General features: G+C 44.4%; 1 long non-coding RNA gene across 3 annotated transcripts in view; it reads right to left on the bottom strand.

Annotated features, from left to right (window-relative positions):
* Positions 1–17,570, bottom strand: part of LOC110255700 — a 29,639-nt gene extending 12,069 nt beyond the window's left edge. For 2 of the 3 annotated variants that reach the window (XR_002336380.1, XR_002336382.1), the window contains exons 1-3: positions 17,459–17,570; positions 16,510–16,749; positions 14,614–14,686 (exon numbers count right to left, since the gene is read on the bottom strand). This is a non-coding gene — a long non-coding RNA (uncharacterized LOC110255700). The remainder of the gene's footprint in view (positions 1–14,613; positions 14,687–16,509; positions 16,750–17,458) is intronic. The other variant, XR_002336381.1, reaches the window with a different exon arrangement.

Below are 18,128 nucleotides of genomic sequence, written 5' to 3'. Positions count from 1 at the left end.
CCTCATGGTTCCTAGTTGGATTTGTTAACCACTGCACCAATATGGGAACTCCTAATTTGGAGAAATTTTATACTTTCATTCAATTGTTTTATGACTTCCATAGTTTCTCCTGAGAAATCAGCTGTCTGTTCTATTGTTGCTCCTCTGAAGGTAAAACTGTGTGTGTGTGTGTGTGCGTGTGCGTGTGTGTGTGTGTCTTTTTAGGGCTGCACCTGCAGCATATGGAGGTTCCCGGGTTAGGGGTATAATGGGAGCTATAGCTGCCAGCCTACAGCACAGCCACAGCAGTGCCAGATCTGAGCCGTGTCTGTTACCTACACCGCAGCTCATAGCAATGTTGGATCAATAACCCACTGAGCAAGGCCAGGGATCGAACCTTCATCCTCATGGATGCTAGTCAGATTCGTTTCTGCTGAGCCATGATGGGAACTCCCCCTACCACTGCCTTTTTTTTTTTTTTTTTTGTCTTTTTGCTATTTCTTGGGCCGCTCCTGCAGCATATGGAAGTTCCCACGCTAGGGGTTGAATCGGAGCTGTAGTCTCTAGCCTACGCCAGAGCCACAGCAACGCAGGATCCGAGCCTCGTCTGCAACCTACACCACAGCTCATGGCAACGCCGGATTGTTAACCCACTGAGCAAGCACAGGGACCAAACCCGCAACCTCATGGTTCCTAGTCGGATTCGTTAACCACTGCGCCATGACGGGAACTTTTTTATGATTTTCTCTTTTTATTTTTTTCAGCAATTTGTAATGTATCCTGGTGTGGTTGCCTTTGTATTTATCGTGCTTGGGGTTCACAGAGCTCTTTGAATATTAAGTTGATACTTTCATCAGTTATGGAAAATTCTGCTATTATCTCTTCACTAGCATTTTTTTCCTCTATTCTCTCTCCTCTTCTGAATTACACAAGTTTTTGACCATTTATTGCATCCCACATCTCTAAGGCTCTTTTTTGTATCTTCCCATTCTTTTAAGATTCTTTTAAGTGTTATACTTTATTTGTCCTAAAATAACTGAATAATTAAATTCTTTTTTATGGATTCTAGTTCTCTGCTGAAGTTCTCCATCTTCAACACTTCAGAGTAAAACAAGTGTATTTTCCCCCCATATTTTTAATTTTTTTTTTCTTGAATACATTTCTATGCCCCCAGAAACTGGCCTTTGTGAAGTTCCTCTAATTGTCAGAGACTATGATCCAGGCTCTTGGGCCCTCATAGCATTTCACATATAATCCCCTGGACTAAGAGGTGGGAAAGGACCATTCAAAAAATAATGACTAATCAGAAAGGTCCCTTTGCCCTATTCAGTGCCCACCTCTGTAGCACTTTTTCCCAAGATGATTTCAGGCATGTTTGCCACATATCTGTTACGTTTCCACTGTGACCATATTTTCATTTAAGAAGGACTTTTCCTACAAAATAGAAATGGGGATTGCTGCCCAAGTCCACCCAGCTTTCTGCCTCTCACTCCAACCAAGTACTAACTATATGAGCATTCTTTCACTGAAGCACTGCATAACGCATGAGAAATAACAGCAACCTAGTAGAAAAGTGTATTCATCTACTCTCCAGGAATGTTTCTCTTTGGTCACAGAAGAGAACCTCAGTCATTTTCTATTGTATTAGCAACTTTATAGATTAACTTCATATCCAGGAACTTCATGCCTACCCTTCACCATCAAATCAGCACATATATACACAGTGTTAAAAAGTGACAGAGACAGCATTCTCATTGAGGCACAGTGAAAACGAATCTGACTAGTATCCATGAGGATGTGGGTTCAATCCCTGGCCTTGCTCAGTGGGTTGGGGATCTGGCGTTGCTGTGAGCTATGGTGGAAGCTAACAGCTATAGCTCCGATTTGACCCTTAGCCTGGGAACTTCCATGTGCCACACCTGTGGCCCTAAAAAGAAAAAAAAAAAAAAAAAAGAGCGAGACAGAAGTTGAAACCATAACTCATTTAGATAACTGCAGAGAATTAATCACCTAATTGTTCTGAATTATATCTTAAGATCTGGAAGGAATATCAAATGACTAGAGCAAAGAGATTGAATTACACACTGTTAAAAAATAAAACATTAAAGATATATTGACTTTGGTGCTACAGTGCAGTTCTGGTGCTAACCATTCAGTTAGCAGCCTCTCCACAGGTCTAGGGCATGATCCCCAACAAGACTGCCCTTGTGCCAGTGGTAAGTTTGGGGGTTGCTAAACCACCTGTACTTATAATCAACTGGCTACAAATCCAAGAATGCTTTTACAACCCTCTCGGTTTCAATAATTCGCTAGAATGACTCACAGAACTCAGGCAAGTGCTATCTATACTTATTATTACAGTTTTATTCTAAAGGATACAAATCAAGACCAGTCAGTGAAGAGACACATGGTGAGGTGCCAACCCAGAGCTTTGGCACCCTTTCCTGTGGAATTAAGATGCACCACCATCCTGGCACATGAGCCAGGAGGCTCACTCAAGCCTCAGGATTCAGATTTTTTTATTGGAGTTTCATGACATAGCACGACTGATTAAATCATTGCTCACATGATTGAACTCAGTTCCCATTCCCCCTTCCCTACCTGGAGGTCAGGAGGATAGGCTGGCTGATATCTTGTGGCTCAAAGATGTAACCTTCTAATCACATGGTTGGTCTTTCCAGCCTGACCAGCCTCACCTGAGTCACCTCCTTAGCATAAACTTAGGTATAGTATGATGGCTCATCATGAATAACAAAGATTCAGACATCACTTGGGAGTTTCTAAGGGTTTAGAATCTCCATCAAGAACTCAGGACAAAGACCAGACAAGTTCTTTTATTATATGACTTTTAGGAAGTAACACTGCATATAAAAAAATTACAGAGTCTGGGATCAAGATGGCAGAGGATTAAGGCATAGTGCATATCTTCTCCTACAAATACTTAAAAAAAACCCCAAAGATCTACATGTAGAATGATTTCAATGGAGCATCTACTGGATGCTGGCAGAAGACGTCAAACCTCTAAAAAGGGCAAGAAACCCTCGACAGCTGGGTAGAACAAAAGGGAAAAAAGAAGAAAGACAACAGTGGAGTCAGGATGGGACCAGCATTCCAGAAAAGGAGCAGAGAAAGAGGCAAGGAATTCACAGCCTGGGAGGTCACCTAACTGATCATCCTCAAGGCCTCAGAGAAAAGCACAGCAGCCAGACTGAGGAGGGCAAAGCAGAGGGAGCCACATGGACCATCAGTACCACCACCCAGGACACCACAGCCTGAGACAGGTTGGGAGCTGGGTGCTGAGACTCAGGCTTTGGAGGAAGAGGACCAGGAAGCATTGTGCCACAGCTGAGAGAGTGCCACAGGAGGCCTGGGCCTGCCAGAGAGGCAAGATGCCATTGCTGGGGAGGGTGAAAGGAGGAGGGGTGGGCTCGCCATGGGAACTTCTTACCCTGCACACCTGCAAGCTCTCAGTCAGTAGAACACCTCCTACATGGGCTATGGGGGCTGGTGCAAACTTCCACAGCCATCTCAGACTCCAGAGGTGGGCACAGCCAACCACCACTAACAGTCCCATGAACAGGCACTGCCTGCAGCCCCAATTACCTCAGGGGTTGCTACCGCCATGGAGGGCCCTGCAACGGAGCACTGCCCATTGCCCTCACCTCCCTAGAAAGACACAGGCCCTGCCTTTGCCCTTTCCAAAAGCTCTAGGCACCACTACCCCCTCCCTGAGTGTCACTGCCACTGACCAGGCACCACCTACAGGCACTGCCCATTGTCCCCACTCCCTGGAAGCATGTACAGGCCATATCCTGCACACACCCTATTCAAGGGGATAACAGCTTGCACACAATGAGCAAAGAGACAGCAAGCATCTAAACCAAAAGTAGCCCATGCCAAAAAGTAATGCTCCCTCAAAAGCTGCCCAGGGATGCTCCTGCATATAAATAGCCTTCCAAGACTACAGTAGAAAATTACTTTCCCTAAACTCAAAGAATAAGAAAAATATAAGCAAAATGAGGAAGCGCAGGAACCATTCCCAGTTAAAAGAACAGGAGAATTCCCCTGAAGGAGCAAACAAGGAAACAGGCCTCTGCAGTCTAACAAACACCGAGTTCAAAAAGGAGGTAATGAAACTACTGAAGGAATTGAGAATGGATATCAACAGTAACACAGGTTACTTTTGAAGGGAACTAGAAACTATAAACAAGAGCCAAGAAAAATTAGAAAATTCATTTGCAGAGACGAAAGCTGAGTTAAAGGCTTTGAACAGCAGAATGAATAATGCAGAGGAACAAATAATTGACTTGGAAAATTAAAATAATGGAAATCACATAATCTGGATAGCAGACAACCAAATGTAAAAACATGAAAGCAATATAAGAGATCTATGGGATAAGATAAAACATGCCAATCTATGCATAAAAGGGATTCCAGAAGGAGAAGAAAAAGAAAAGGGGATTGAAAATATGTTTGAAGAAATTACGGCTTTCCAAATCTAAAGAGGAAAGCAGCTATCCTGATACAGGAAGCAAAGAAGGCCCCAAACAAGTTGAACTCAAATAGACCTACACCAAGGCATATCGTAATAAAAATGGCAAAAGTTAAAGACAATGAAGAGGATTTTAAAGGCAGCAAGAGAAAAACAAAGAGTTAATTATAAGGGAAACCCCATAAGGCTATGAGCTGATTTCTCTACAGAAACGCTACAGGCCAGAAGAGAGTGGCAAGATATATTCAAAGTTCTAAAAGGGAAAAATTTGCAGCTAGAATATTCTATCCAGAAAGATTATCATTTAAAATAGAAGGAAGAGTTCCCATGGTGGCGCAGCAGAAAGGAATCCGACTAGGAACCATGAGGTTTCCGGTTCGATCCCTGGCCTCTCTCAGTGGGTTAAGGATCCGGTGTTGCTGTGAGCTGTGGTGTAGGTTGCAGACATGGCTTGGATCCCATGTTGCTGTGGCTGTGGTGTAGGCCGGCAGCAACAGCTCCAATTAGACCCCCTAGCCTGGGAACCTCCATGTGCCACGGGTGTGGCCCTAGAAAGGCCAAAAGACAAAATCAAGTAAGATAAGATAGAAGGAAAAATAAAGAATTTCTCAAACAAAAACTAAAACAATGCAGCAATACTAAACCTATTCTAAAAGAAATATTGAAAGATCTTCTCTAAATAGGAAAGAAGATATAGGATGGAGGAAACCACAAATGGAAAGTAATCACTTAAGCCAATATAGAGATAAAAAAAGGAAAAAAAAATCTACTTGTGAAAGCAATGACAGACACAAGGAACGGTAAAAGGATAAACATGAAGTTGTAAAAAAGGACATCAAAATCATAAAATGTGGGGAAGGAGAGTAAGAAAATCTAGTATTTTTTTTTTAATAATGTGTTTGAACTTATATAACTATCAGTCTAAAGCAAGCAGATACAGCAAGGAGTTAACACACTTGAAAAACAGGGCAACCACAAATCAAAACCAAACAATACATTTACAAAAACCAAAAAGAAGAGGACACAAGCATAAAATAAAAGGAAATCATCTAACCAAAAAAAGAAACAAAGGAGAAACATAGAATCAAATGGAAAACAAGGTTTAGAGTGGCAATAAATACATATTTATCAATAATTACCTTAAATGTCAATGGACTGAATGCTCCAATCAAAAGACACAGAGTGGAAGACTGGATAAAAAAACAAGAGCCTATGGGAGTTCCTGTCGTGGCTCAGTGGTTAACGAACCCAGTTAGCAACGATGAGGATGCAGGTTTGATTCCGGGCCTTGCTCAGTGGGTTAAGGATCTGGCATTGCCATGAGCTGTGGTGTAGGTCGAAGATGTTGCTCGGATCCTGCGTGGCTGTGGCTGTGGTGTAGGCCAGTGGCTACAGCTCTGATTCAACCCCTAGCCTGGGAACCTCCATGTGCTGTGGGTGTGGCCCTAAAAAGACAAAAACAACAACAAGAGGCTACAATGTGCTGCCTACAAAAGGCATACCTTAGGGCAAAGGACACATAACATTAATAATAACAGATCTTGAAGGATCTTCAAGAAGAGGATATTACACTGATCAATATATATGCTCCAATATAGGAGAATCCAAAAACACAAAACAAACACTAACAGATATAAAAGGAGAAATTGATGGGAATATAACAATAGTAAGAGACTTTAACACCCCACTCACATCAATGCACAGATCCTCTAGACAGAAAATCAGCAAGGCAACTGAGATCCTAAATGGCACAATCGAACAGACTTAATTGATTTTTTTTTATTTATAGGACCACACCCACAACATATGGAAGCTCCCAGGCTAGGGGTCGAATCAGATCTACAGCTGCTGACCTTCACCACAGCCGCAGCAATGCAGGATCTGAGCCACACCTGTGAGCTACACCACAGCTCCTGGCAATGCTTGATCCCTAACCCAAAATTTTCAGGATGTCACATCCAAAAAAACCCAGAATATATATTCTTTTCAAGTGCACATGGAGCATTCTCTAGGACAGACCACACACTGGGCACAAAACTAACCTCAACAAATTCGAGTATAGATGCTATTCCAAGGAACTTCTCTGACTACAATGGCATGAAACTAGAAATTAACCACAGGAAAAGAAATGAGAAAAAACTGACTATATGGAGACTAAACAACATGCTACTAAAAACCACAATGCATCAACAAGGAAATTAAAAAATACTCAAATGACAATGAAAACAAGACCACACAAAGTCTGTGGAATACTGCAAAAGCAGTTCTAGAGGGAAGTTTATAGTGGTACAGGCCCTCCTCAATAAGGAAGAAAAATCTAACATCAACAACCTAACCTACCACCTGAAAGAATCAGAAAAAAAAAGAAACAAAACCTTAAGTCAGGGAGTTCCCTCCGTGGTGCAGCGGAAATGAATCCGACCAGGAACCATGAGGTTGGGGGTTTGATCCCAGCCCTCGCTCAGTGGGTTAAGGATCCAGCATTGCCATGGTGTAAGCTGCTGACGTGGTTCAGATGTGGTGTTGCTGTGGCTGGCGTTGGGCTGTGTCTACAGCTCCAATTTGACCCCTAGCCTGGGAACTTCCATATGCCATGGGTGAGGCCCTAAAAACAAACAAACAAGCAAGCAAAAACCTTAAGCCAGCAGAAGGAAGGAAATCATAAAGATCAGAGAGGAAATCAATACAATAGAGATTAAAAATAGAAAAAATCAATAAAGCCAAGAGCTGATTCTTTGGAAGAGTAAACAAAGTTGACAAACCTCTGGCCAGACTCAGCAAGAAGAAGAGAAAGAGGACCCAAATAAAAAAAAAATAAGAAATAAAAAAAGAGAAATATCAATTGATTCTGCAGCAATGCAAAAAAAAAAAAAAAGAATACTATGAAAAATTATATGCCAACAAATTTGACAACCTAGAAGAAATGGATAACTTTCTAGAAACATACAGCCCACCAAAACTAAATCAAGAAGAAACAGACCATTTGAACAGACTGATTACTAGAAATGAAAGTGAATGTGTAATGAAAACACTCCCTACAAACCAAAGTCCAGGACCAGATGACTTCACAGGCAAATTCCACCAAACATACAAAGGAGAACTTAATACCCAGCATTCTAAAACTTCTTCAAAAGATTGAAGAAGAAGGAACACTCGCAGAGACTATCTATGAAGCCACCATCACCCTAATACTAAAACCAGACAAAGATACTACCAAAAAAAGAAAATTATAGGCCAATCTTTGATGAATATAGATGCAAGAATTCTAAACAAAATTTTAGCCAACTGAATCCAACAACACATAAAAAAGATGATATACACACCAAGTGGGATTCATTCAAGTTCATGAGGATGATTCAACATACACAAATCAATGTAATACACCACGTTAACGGAAATAAAGTCAGAAACCACGTGATAGTCTCAATAGATGCAGAAAAAGCATTTGACAAAATCCAACATCCATCCATGATAAGAACTCTTACCAAAGTGGGTATAGAGGGAACACATCTCAACATAATAAAAGCCATTTATGACAAACCTATAGCCAATATAATACTCAACAAGAAAAGCTGAAAATCTGGAACAAGATAAGGATGCCCACTCTCACCACTTCTATTCAACGTAATATTGGATATCCTGGCTAAAGCAATCAGACAAAAAAAAAAAAAAAAGTACCCAGATTGGAAAAGAAGAGGTAAATTTTTCCCTATATGCAGATACGATACCATACATAGAAAACCCTAAGAACTCCACACAAAAGCTACTTGAACTGATAAACAAATTCAGCAAAGCTGCAGAATACAAGATTAACATTCAGAAAATGGTTTCCTTTCTGTATACTAACAAACATTAGAAAAGGAATATTTTTTAGAAAACCTTTTAAAATTGCACCCCATTGCAGCAACACAGATGGAACTAGAAACTGTCGTATTAAGTGAAGTAAGTCAGAAAGAGAAAGCCAAATACCACATGATATCACTTATATCTGGAATCTAATAAATGACACAAATGAAACCTTCCACAGAAAAGAAACTCACGGATTTGGAAAACAGACTTGTGGTTGCCAAGGGGGAGGAGGAAGGAGTGGGATGGACTGGGAGTCTGGGGTTAATAGACGCAAACTCTTGCATTTGGGGTGGATAACCAATGAGATCCTGCTGTATAGCATAGGGAACTATATCTAGTCACTTGCGATAGAACATGATGGAGGATAATGTGAGAAAAAGAATGTATGTATATATCTATGACTGGGTCGCTTTGCTGTACAGTAGAAATTGACAGAACACTGTAAATCAACTAATGGAAAAAAATAAAATCATAAAAATAAAAAAAAAATAAATCGCACCCCTCAAAATTAAGTACCTAGGAATAAACCTGGCCTAGAAGGTGAAAGACATATATGTTGAAAACTATAAAACATTAATAAATGAAATTAAAGAGGATTCAAAGAAACAGAAAGCTATCCCACACACCTAGATTGGAAGAAATAATATTGTTAAAATTGCCATACTACCCAAAGCAATATACAGATTTAATGCAATCCCTATCAAATCACCCATGACATTTTTCACAGAACTAGAACAAATAATCCAAAAATGTATATGGGAGTTCCCATCGTGGTGCAGCAGAAACAAATCTCACTAGGAACCATGAAGTTGCAGGTTTGATCCCTGGCCTCGCTCAGTGGATAAAGGATCTGGCATTGCCATGAGCTGTGGTGTAGGTCGAAGATGGGCCTCGGATCCCGTGTTACTGTGGCTGTGGTGTAGGCTGGCAGCTGTAAATCTGATTAGACCCTTAGCCTGGGAACCTCCATATGCCATGGGTGCGGCCCTAAAAAGACAACAAAACAAAACATAAAAATTTATATGGAACCATAAAAGACCCAGAATTCCCAAAGCAATCCTGAGGAACAAAAACCAAGCAGGAGGTATAATTGCCAGACCTCAGAAATTTTACAAAGCTACACTAATCAAGACAGTGTGGTACTGCTACAAAAACAGACATACGGAGAAGTGGAACAAAACAGAGAGCCCAGAAATAAACCCAGACACCTAACAATCAATTAATCTTTGACAAAGGAGGCAAGAATATAAAATGAGAAAAAGTCTCTTAAGCAAGTGGTGCTGGCAAAACTGAACAGCTGCATGTAAATCAATCAGACTAAACACACCCTCACACCATGCACAAAAATAAACACAAAAAAGCTTAAAGATTTAAACATAAGGCAAGATACCATAAAATTCCTAGAAGAGAACATAGGGAAAACTTCTCTGACATACACCGTGCCAATGTTTTCTTAGGTCAGTCTCCCAAAAGCAATAGAAATAAAAACAAAAATTAAAAAATGGGACCTAATCAAACTTACAAGTTTTGCATAGCAAAGGAAACTTTTATAAACAAAAAGACGGAGTTCCCGTCGTGGTGCAGTGGTTAACGAATCCGACTAGGAACCATGAGGTCGAGGGTTCGGTCCCTGCCCTTGCTCAGTGGGTTAAGGATCCGGCGTTGCCGTGAGCTGTGGTGTAGGTTGCAGACGCGGCTCAGATCCCGCGTTGCTGTGGCTCTGGCGTAGGCCGGTGGCTACAGCTCTGATTCAACCCCTATCCTGGGAACCTCCATATGCCGCGGAAGCGGCCCAAGAGATAGCAACAACAACAACAACAAAAGACAAAAGACAAAAAGACAAAAAAAAAAAAAAAAAAAAAAAAAAAAAAAAAAAAAGACAACTTATAGAATGGGAGAAAACAGTTGCAAATGATGCAGCTGACAGGGGCCTAATCTCCAAAATATATAAACAACTAAAAAATCAAAGAACCCAATCAAAAAACGGCAGAAGACCTAAATAGACATTTCTCCAAAGAAGACATATGGATGGCCAGTAAGCACATGAAAAAATGTCCAACATCACTATTAGAGAAATGCGAATCAAGATGACAATGAGGTACCACCTCACACCGGTCAGAATGGCTGTCATTAATAAGTCTACAAATAACAAATGCTGAAGAGGGTGTGGAGAAAAGGGAACCCTCCTACACTGTTGGGAATGTAAATCAGTACAACTACTGTGGAGAAAAGTAGGGAGGTTCCTTAGAAAACTAAAAATAGAACTACCATATGATCCAAAAATCCTACTTCTAGGCATATATCTAAAAACTACAGTTTGAAAAGATACATGTACCCATATGTTCATAGCAGCACTATGCACAATAGCCAAGACATGGAAACAACCTAAATGTCTATCAACAGATGAACGGATTAAGAAGATGTGGTATATGTATACAGTGAATACTACTCAGCCATAAAAAGAACAAAATAATGCCATGTGCAGCAACATGGGTGCAACCAGAGATTATCATACTAAGTCTGGAGTAAATCAGAAAGACAAATGCCATATGATATCGCTTATGTGTGGAATCTAAAATATGGCACAAATGAGCCTGTCTACAAAACAGAAACAAACTCACAGCCATCAAGAACAGGCTTGTGGTTGATGAGAGGGGGGAGGGAGCGGGATGGAGTGGGCATTTGGGGTTAGGAGATGCAAACTATTACATTTAGAATGGATAAGCAATGAGATCCTACTACATAGCACAGGGAACTATATCCAGTCTCTTGGGATAGACCGTGATGGAAGATAACTAATAAAATATATCTATGCCTGGGTTGCTTTGCTGTATAGCAAAAATTGGCACATTATAAATCAAGTATAATTTAATTTTTAAAAAGACTTAAAAAAATCCCGTTAAAGGTAGAGGATAACACAAAGGAAGATCTATAAACCAACTTCATCCCAGAAAATAGATGTGAAAACATTAAACCAATTTCTTTCTTCCTTTCTTTTTTGCTTTTTAGAGCCATACCTGCAGCATATGGAAGTTCCCAGTCCAGGGGCTGAATCAGAGCTGCAGCTGCCAGCTTACACTACAGCCACAGCCACGTGGGATCCAAGCCATGTCTATGACCTACACCAGAGTTCATGGCAACGCCGGATCCTTAACCCACTAAGCGAGGCCAGGGAACAAACCCACATCCTCACAGATACTAGTACAGTTTGTTTGCTTCTACTGAGCCATGATGGGAACTCCCAAGCCAGTTTCTAACAAAGTGATTTCAATAGGATATTTAAGAAGTCATTCAGCTTTTGATCACTATGAAAAATTAGATTCTTTGGAGATCCTCCCAGCTCAGGACAAAACAAAAATCAAACCCATGTGAAACATTCATATTTCAAATTACATTGCTTGGCCTACAGGACCTAAGAGAAATCCTCAAGGCAGGTTGGGGTGGTGGGGTGACTCTAACAGGAAGCAAGACTTATTAAGCATTGAGAAAAGGCTGGGGGTGGAGTGGATAAGCCCACATCACTCATCCATTCGCTCATTCATTTAGCAAACATTTAAAAGGCACCTGCTAGATGCTGGGCTCGTCTCTAGGTACTGGTGACCCAGCTGTCAACAACACAAATGATCTGAGCCCTGTCCTCATTTGGGGCATCCATTCTAGTAGGGGAGATAGGTGACAGAGTCGGTTACTAAATATGGTAAAATTGAAGGTGGTGCTAAGTGCTGTGCAGAACAACTAAGCCTGGAAGGAAGCCAGGGCGTGTTGGGTGGGTTAGGGGTTTAGATAGGGTGGTCAGGGGATGCCTCACTAAGAAGGTACCATGAATTCTTGGAGGTGAAGGCAGTGTTCGTGTTCCAGGCAGAGGGACCCGCACTCCACACAGGTTACGTGGAAGGACTGCTCTTCAGAAAGAGGAGACTGTGCGGCTGCAGAGGAGCCGGGAGATGACACTGGGGCTGAGGGTACAGTGGCCGCCTGCTCTTTCCAACGTGATGCCTTAAATGGAGAGGAACTGGGGAGTCTCTGGGGGTGGTACTAAGTTCCCTAATCTTTCCTAAAGGGACATAGAGCCATTTGCTATAGTCACTGTACACTAGAGAGGGGGGTCTTCCAACTTTGGGGGTCTCTTGGATTTGGGATCTGAGCAGTTGCTGATTCTAGGGAACCTGAAAGCACCGCAGTCACAGTGGGGGTACACAGAGCCCATGGGCCTGGCCGGGCTTCACTCAGCAGGGGATTGCTGAGTCGTGGGCCCAGTCTGTGGCATTTGCCCGGCTCTGCGCACCCCTTACCAGGGTGTACACTCACTCCAGCTGGCAGGGCCCCAGCTGTGGAGTAAGGACAGCTGTGCTAAGGAGGTTCAGGTGGAAGGCCCTGAAGCTGTGCCCGCCCCCAACCAAAATGATAAACCAGAACAGTACTACATCCAGGGAAAGGACAGAGATTAAACTTGCAAACAAATGATTAGAATTAAAAAAGTTACGAGGCCAAGGATGCAGAGCTGCCTTTTTTTTTTTTTTTTTTTAAGAGGAAGAGCTCCTTCTTGCTGTTCTGACTTCCTTTTTGGTTTGTGTGTATTCCTCTGAACTACGGTGTCCTCTGGAGCAACTGAAGGATCTGAATAGGTCAGTTGGCTCGTATTGGACATAGGAAAGGATGGAGCAGACACAGGCCACATCGCCACACGTGTATACATCTTGCCACGTGTGTGTGCATCTTGCCCAGAATCTTCTATCTGAATTTTAGGCTTGGCCCAAAAATTGGGTTTAAAGTGTGACCCAGTAGACACTCATGCTTCAAAAAGGTGTGGCCCTCAGCCTGAAGACTGGCTGATGGATCTGAAGGGATTCTTATATGTAGGAACGCACTGTTACTCGGAGTCAGGGCGGGGGGAGGTAGGAAAGCCTGTCCTTAGGAACAGGCCAAGGATGTCTCTCAGGGGTCATCAGGGCTGGGCTTTGCCCTCGCATAGACCATCAGCATCAGCCACCCCCTGGGACGCCAGGGCGATTTGAACACATTATATGACCAGCGATCTTGAGATTCCCAGGTCTGTCATCACTGACTGATAAGTCACCAGGAGGATGGTGACAGAACCCCACACTTCTCCCCCACCACCCCTGACCAATGTGGCTGTTGGAGCTGATCAGTGAGAAACGATGGCCTGCAGAAGACAACTGCCTGCATAGATCAACCACCTTCCAAGGTTACCTGCCCTCCCCTGCGTTGTGTAACCTTCCCCTCCTTCTGTTTATTGTTCCTGCCACAAGTTCCCGCCATAAACTCCCACTGTAGATTCACTCCCTGAATTCTGTATAAGCCTGGCAGCTCCTCACAGTGTTTTTTTGTTTTGTTTTGTTTGTTTTTTTTTTTTTTTTTGGTTGCTTTTTCAGGGCCGCATCTGCGGCATATGAAGGTTCCCAGGCTAGGGGTCTAATCTGAGCTATAGCTGCCTGCCTCCACCAGAGTTCAGGGCAGTGCTGGATCCTTAATACATTGGAGTGAGGCCAGGGATCGAACTCGCAACCTCATGGTTCCTACTCGGGTTCGTTTCCGCTGCGCCACAACGGGAACTCCAGCTGCACCATCTTGAGCTCAGCCCATCTGCTTGCGATGGCTTCGTAAATCTCTCCTGCTTTACCGACTTGGCCTTGAGTGTTCTTCCCTGAGCACACTGAACACTGACATTGTAAGGTGTCCTGGGAGACCCCACCGGGGCTTCAAGGCTCCAGGAAAAGGCCATTTTCTCAACACACTAGCAAAAGAGGAATGCTTCAGCGAGGGAGTGGCCTGCAGGTTGCTGTCCACGTATGTCCAAGTTCCTGTCCCCTTGCTCTCTGACCTCCCATATTAAAGCTCACTATTGAAGGGCCCCTGAGTCTAGTTCTGGGGAGCGGGGAGGGGAGATGAAGGCTTCTGCTCATTTCCTGTGAGGCTGCCTCCCTGCCTGTGTCAGGGAGGGTGTCTGGGGCTGTCAGGTTATCCAAGCCCAGGTCCTAGGGTCCCTGAACACGAGATGCCATGAAGTCTGACCTTTTGCTTCCCCACCCACACAGTCATGAACAAAAGAATAATTCCTGTTGCATTTAGATGCTGATTATGGGGGAGGAGTGGTAAGAGTGAGAGTGGCAAAATACTTGTAGTAATCCGAGTATTTGAGTAATTACTCCGAGTAATCCGAGTAGCTGACTGGCAACTATTTACAGTTTGTTTCTTTCTAGTGTGTACCCCTTGAAATCATTTTCTTTGTACATGTCAAAAGCTACATGAAAAAAAAAAAAAAAAAAACCAACCTTGATTGCTCTTCTCTGTACCTCAATCAGCAGCATGTCAGCCTCTGAATAAACGGTAATTCCTTCACTGCGCCTGTGAGGAGAACATTTAGGCCACATGTAAAAAAAAAAATCTTGGTAGGGGTCGCAAGAACGATTAGCAATTCCGAGCATCTGTTTTCTACACGTTGTTTGGATTGATTTCAGTCTCAGGGACTGCGTCGCTGGGATCCTCCTTCTCACCAGCGCCCCAGCTCTTGGACTCTAGGGAGGAAGCTCTTGGTGTTTGTAAATCTCTTAGCATGTCATTAACTTGAGACCCGAACCTGACACCTTTTCCCAACAGGCTCCAGGGCGTCACCAGCACTCGGCTCCAGTCTCTGTTGCTGAGACCTCACGTCCTAATAAGAACCCAGCTTGGCCAGGGCAAGTGCTGGTGGAAGGCCAGGACCCCTGTGTCCTCCCTGGTCCCAGCCACAGCCTGTAGTGCACTTTGCCTGCAGATCCTGCTCTATCATCAGGGTTCTTACCAAACTCAGGTTCAGCGGCTTGCTGCTCAAAAGCCAATAATCGAGAAGCAAATGTCAGTAAAAAGGAGAGATGCTGTAATCAGACAAGACAGCAATCTGGGGAGAAGGCAGACTCATGTCCTGAGACCAACCTGAAGATTCTGTTCAGCCATGATTTTTTTTTTCCCACAGCTGCAGCATATGGAGGTTCCTAGGCTAGGGGTCGAATCAGAGCTGCAGCTGCTGGCTTATGCCACAGCAACACCAGATCCAAGCCGCATCTGTAACCTACACTGAAGCTTGTGGCAATGCTGGACCCACTATTTGAGGCCAGGGGTTGAACCCACATCCTCATAGAGACAACACTGGGTGCTTAACCCACTGAGCCACAATGGGAACTCTGAAGCCATGATCATTTTTAAAGGGGAATCAGTCAGTCATGGAGGCAGGGGGTTGGGTTCTGCATCATTCTCCACTGAGTGCAGACTAGCTGACGCTTCACACATTATGTTGCCTGTGTGATCTGCCTACAGGATTACTAAGGGGGCTGCCGAGCATAGAGAGCTAGTCATTCTTTAACTGCTTAATTCTTCAGTCTTTTAATCTAGGAAAAGAAGCAGGAGTTCCTACTGTGGCCATCCTGTTAAGGATCAAGCGTTGCCACAGCTGTGTCAGCTGCTGATTGGATTCAGTCCCAGGCCAGGGAACATCTACAGGCCACAAGTGTGGCAGAGAAAAGAAAAAAAAAAAAAAAAAAAAAAAAGAATCAACAGGTTAGGCAAGGCATGGTGTGCATTCAGGACAGCCCAAGGCAGGAGTTAAATTGCCTAGTGATCTCATTGCTATCATTAGGTTCTTTGATGTTTCGAGGGACACAGAAACAGGCAAACAAGAAAGGGGCAAAAGAGCTGCTTTCAGGACAAAAGAAGAAATCACATATAACCAGTACTACTAATAAGAACAGGAACACGGAGTTCCCGTCATGACGCAGTGGTTAATGAATCCGACTAGGAACCATGAGGTCGCGGTTCGGTCCCTGCCCTTGCTCAGTGGGTTAACGATCTGGCGTTGCCGTGAGCTGTGGTGTAGGTTGCAGATGCGGCTCGGATCCCGCGTTGCTGTGGCTCTGGCGTAGGCCGGTGGCTACAGCTCCGATTCAACCCCTATCCTGGGAACCTCCATATGCCGCGGAAGTGGCCCAAGAGATAGCAACAACAACAAAAGACAAAAAAAAAAAAAAAAAGAACAGGAACACTATACCATACCCCACAAATAGTAAAAATACAATAAAATGGGATATTATGGGAAAAAAAGAGAGCTGCTTTCAGGACTATTCCCAGAGTAACAGACTCCTAACACATGAAATACCACGGAGAGGAGATGAAAAGGCACTGGGTCCAACTCCTACCGTTTTACAATTAAACAGACTGAATCCTAGTGCAACACCCAAGGCTCCCAAGTCCTCACACCGCGGTCTTCATGGGTGGAAAGTGGGTTGGGTGGTTTTTCACTTGGAAAAGCAGGATGTTCACTTCGCACAACAGGTCAGATACAATCCCGACTTCAGGCAGAGAGGACTTGAGGGCTTCTCAAGGCCGTGGTCAAGACCGGGAGTCTCTGAGACCCGCAGACGACCTGGCGATGCTCCCTATTTGGTGGTGTTACATGTAAGTGGGTGGCCAGTCTGCAGCCTCATCCCCACCTACCCTCCTGGAGCCTGAACACTGAGGCCTGGGGGCGGGACCAGCAGGGCCAGGATGCATGAGGTGGGAGAGGCCCCCACTGGTCAGCAGACTCTCACCCTCAGACCCCGAGAGGCGGCCGATGCTGAAATTTCGCCTCACCCTTGGCCCTGTGGATACCCCCAGAGGATGTACGAATGGGGGGGATGTCCTGCACAGGGCATGGGCCCTGAGAAAGGTCACCCAGATGAGGTGCAACAGAGAAGAAACGTCCCCAGTAGGAGTGGACCCTTGCCTGGGCCTGGGGTCTGAGTCAGGAATGGAAAAGGCGCCCCTTTGAGAGGCCCTGAGGTGACCATTTCCACTGAGCCCACGGCCTGCATCAATCCGGGACCCTAGGCTCAACTACGGCTCCAGGACGGGACCAAGGGCCACGGGCAGAGCTCCTCCCTGGGGTCTCCTCCCTTGGGGATCCTCTCCGGGGCCAGAGACCCTCTGCAAGGCACAGCAGGTAGGACAAGCAAGAACAGCCTGAGGGTCCCCTGTCACCAAGGAGAGATGTCTTGGGCTGCTGCCTACAGGCCTATGAGGCCTGTGCTTGTCCAGCTTTAAGACCGAAGAAGGCCCGGAGTCAGCCACAGAGACATCAGTGGCTTAGTGGATGGGGGAGCTTACACGTCTGGTCCGCAGCCAGCTCCTAGAGCGACATTCCACCGTACGTGGTAGATGGCAAAGGGCGGGCAGAACAAGGCCGCAGGCTTGGCTCTGGAGGGGGAGGGGCTATTGCCAGTTATGGGGGAACTCGGGTCAGGTGGGCTCATTGGTTACCAGGGAAACCAGGGAGGGGCACAGCCCTCGCTGCCCCTTTGATAAGAACAATCTCCAGCTGGGCCAGGGGCCAAGTCTGTGGCAAGGTCAGTCAAGGGCAAAGGGTCCAGGTGAGGCAGGCACGGGTCGGGCTGGGGATGGACAGAGAGCAGGAGACCAGCCATCCTGAGAGGCCTGACCATTCAGCTGGTGACCACACTCCCTCCAAAGTGGCCTCAGTGGCTTCGGTGACACCTAGACCATGATTTCCGTCTGTTAAGCAACGTTTCCAGAATGTCTGAGCAAAGTGTCCTGTTGTTTTGCCATAGACAGGAAGCTGCCAGGAGCCCAGGACCACCCCCCCAACACCCCCGCTGTCCCCCACAGTTTGCACTTAATAAAAGTGGCTCAGATTCATTCAAAAACAAATATGTGACAGTTTATGACATAGAACAACCAATTGTTGCAAAAAAGCAGTAAAATATAAAGCAATAAATAGTAAAAACAAATTCTGGCAACATTATTATGAGATTTTGAG

Source organism: Sus scrofa, chromosome 10 (genome assembly GCF_000003025.6).
Source record: "Sus scrofa isolate TJ Tabasco breed Duroc chromosome 10, Sscrofa11.1, whole genome shotgun sequence".
Lineage (NCBI taxonomy): Eukaryota > Metazoa > Chordata > Mammalia > Artiodactyla > Suidae > Sus > Sus scrofa.
This window is presented reverse-complemented; position numbering and strand designations above follow the sequence as displayed.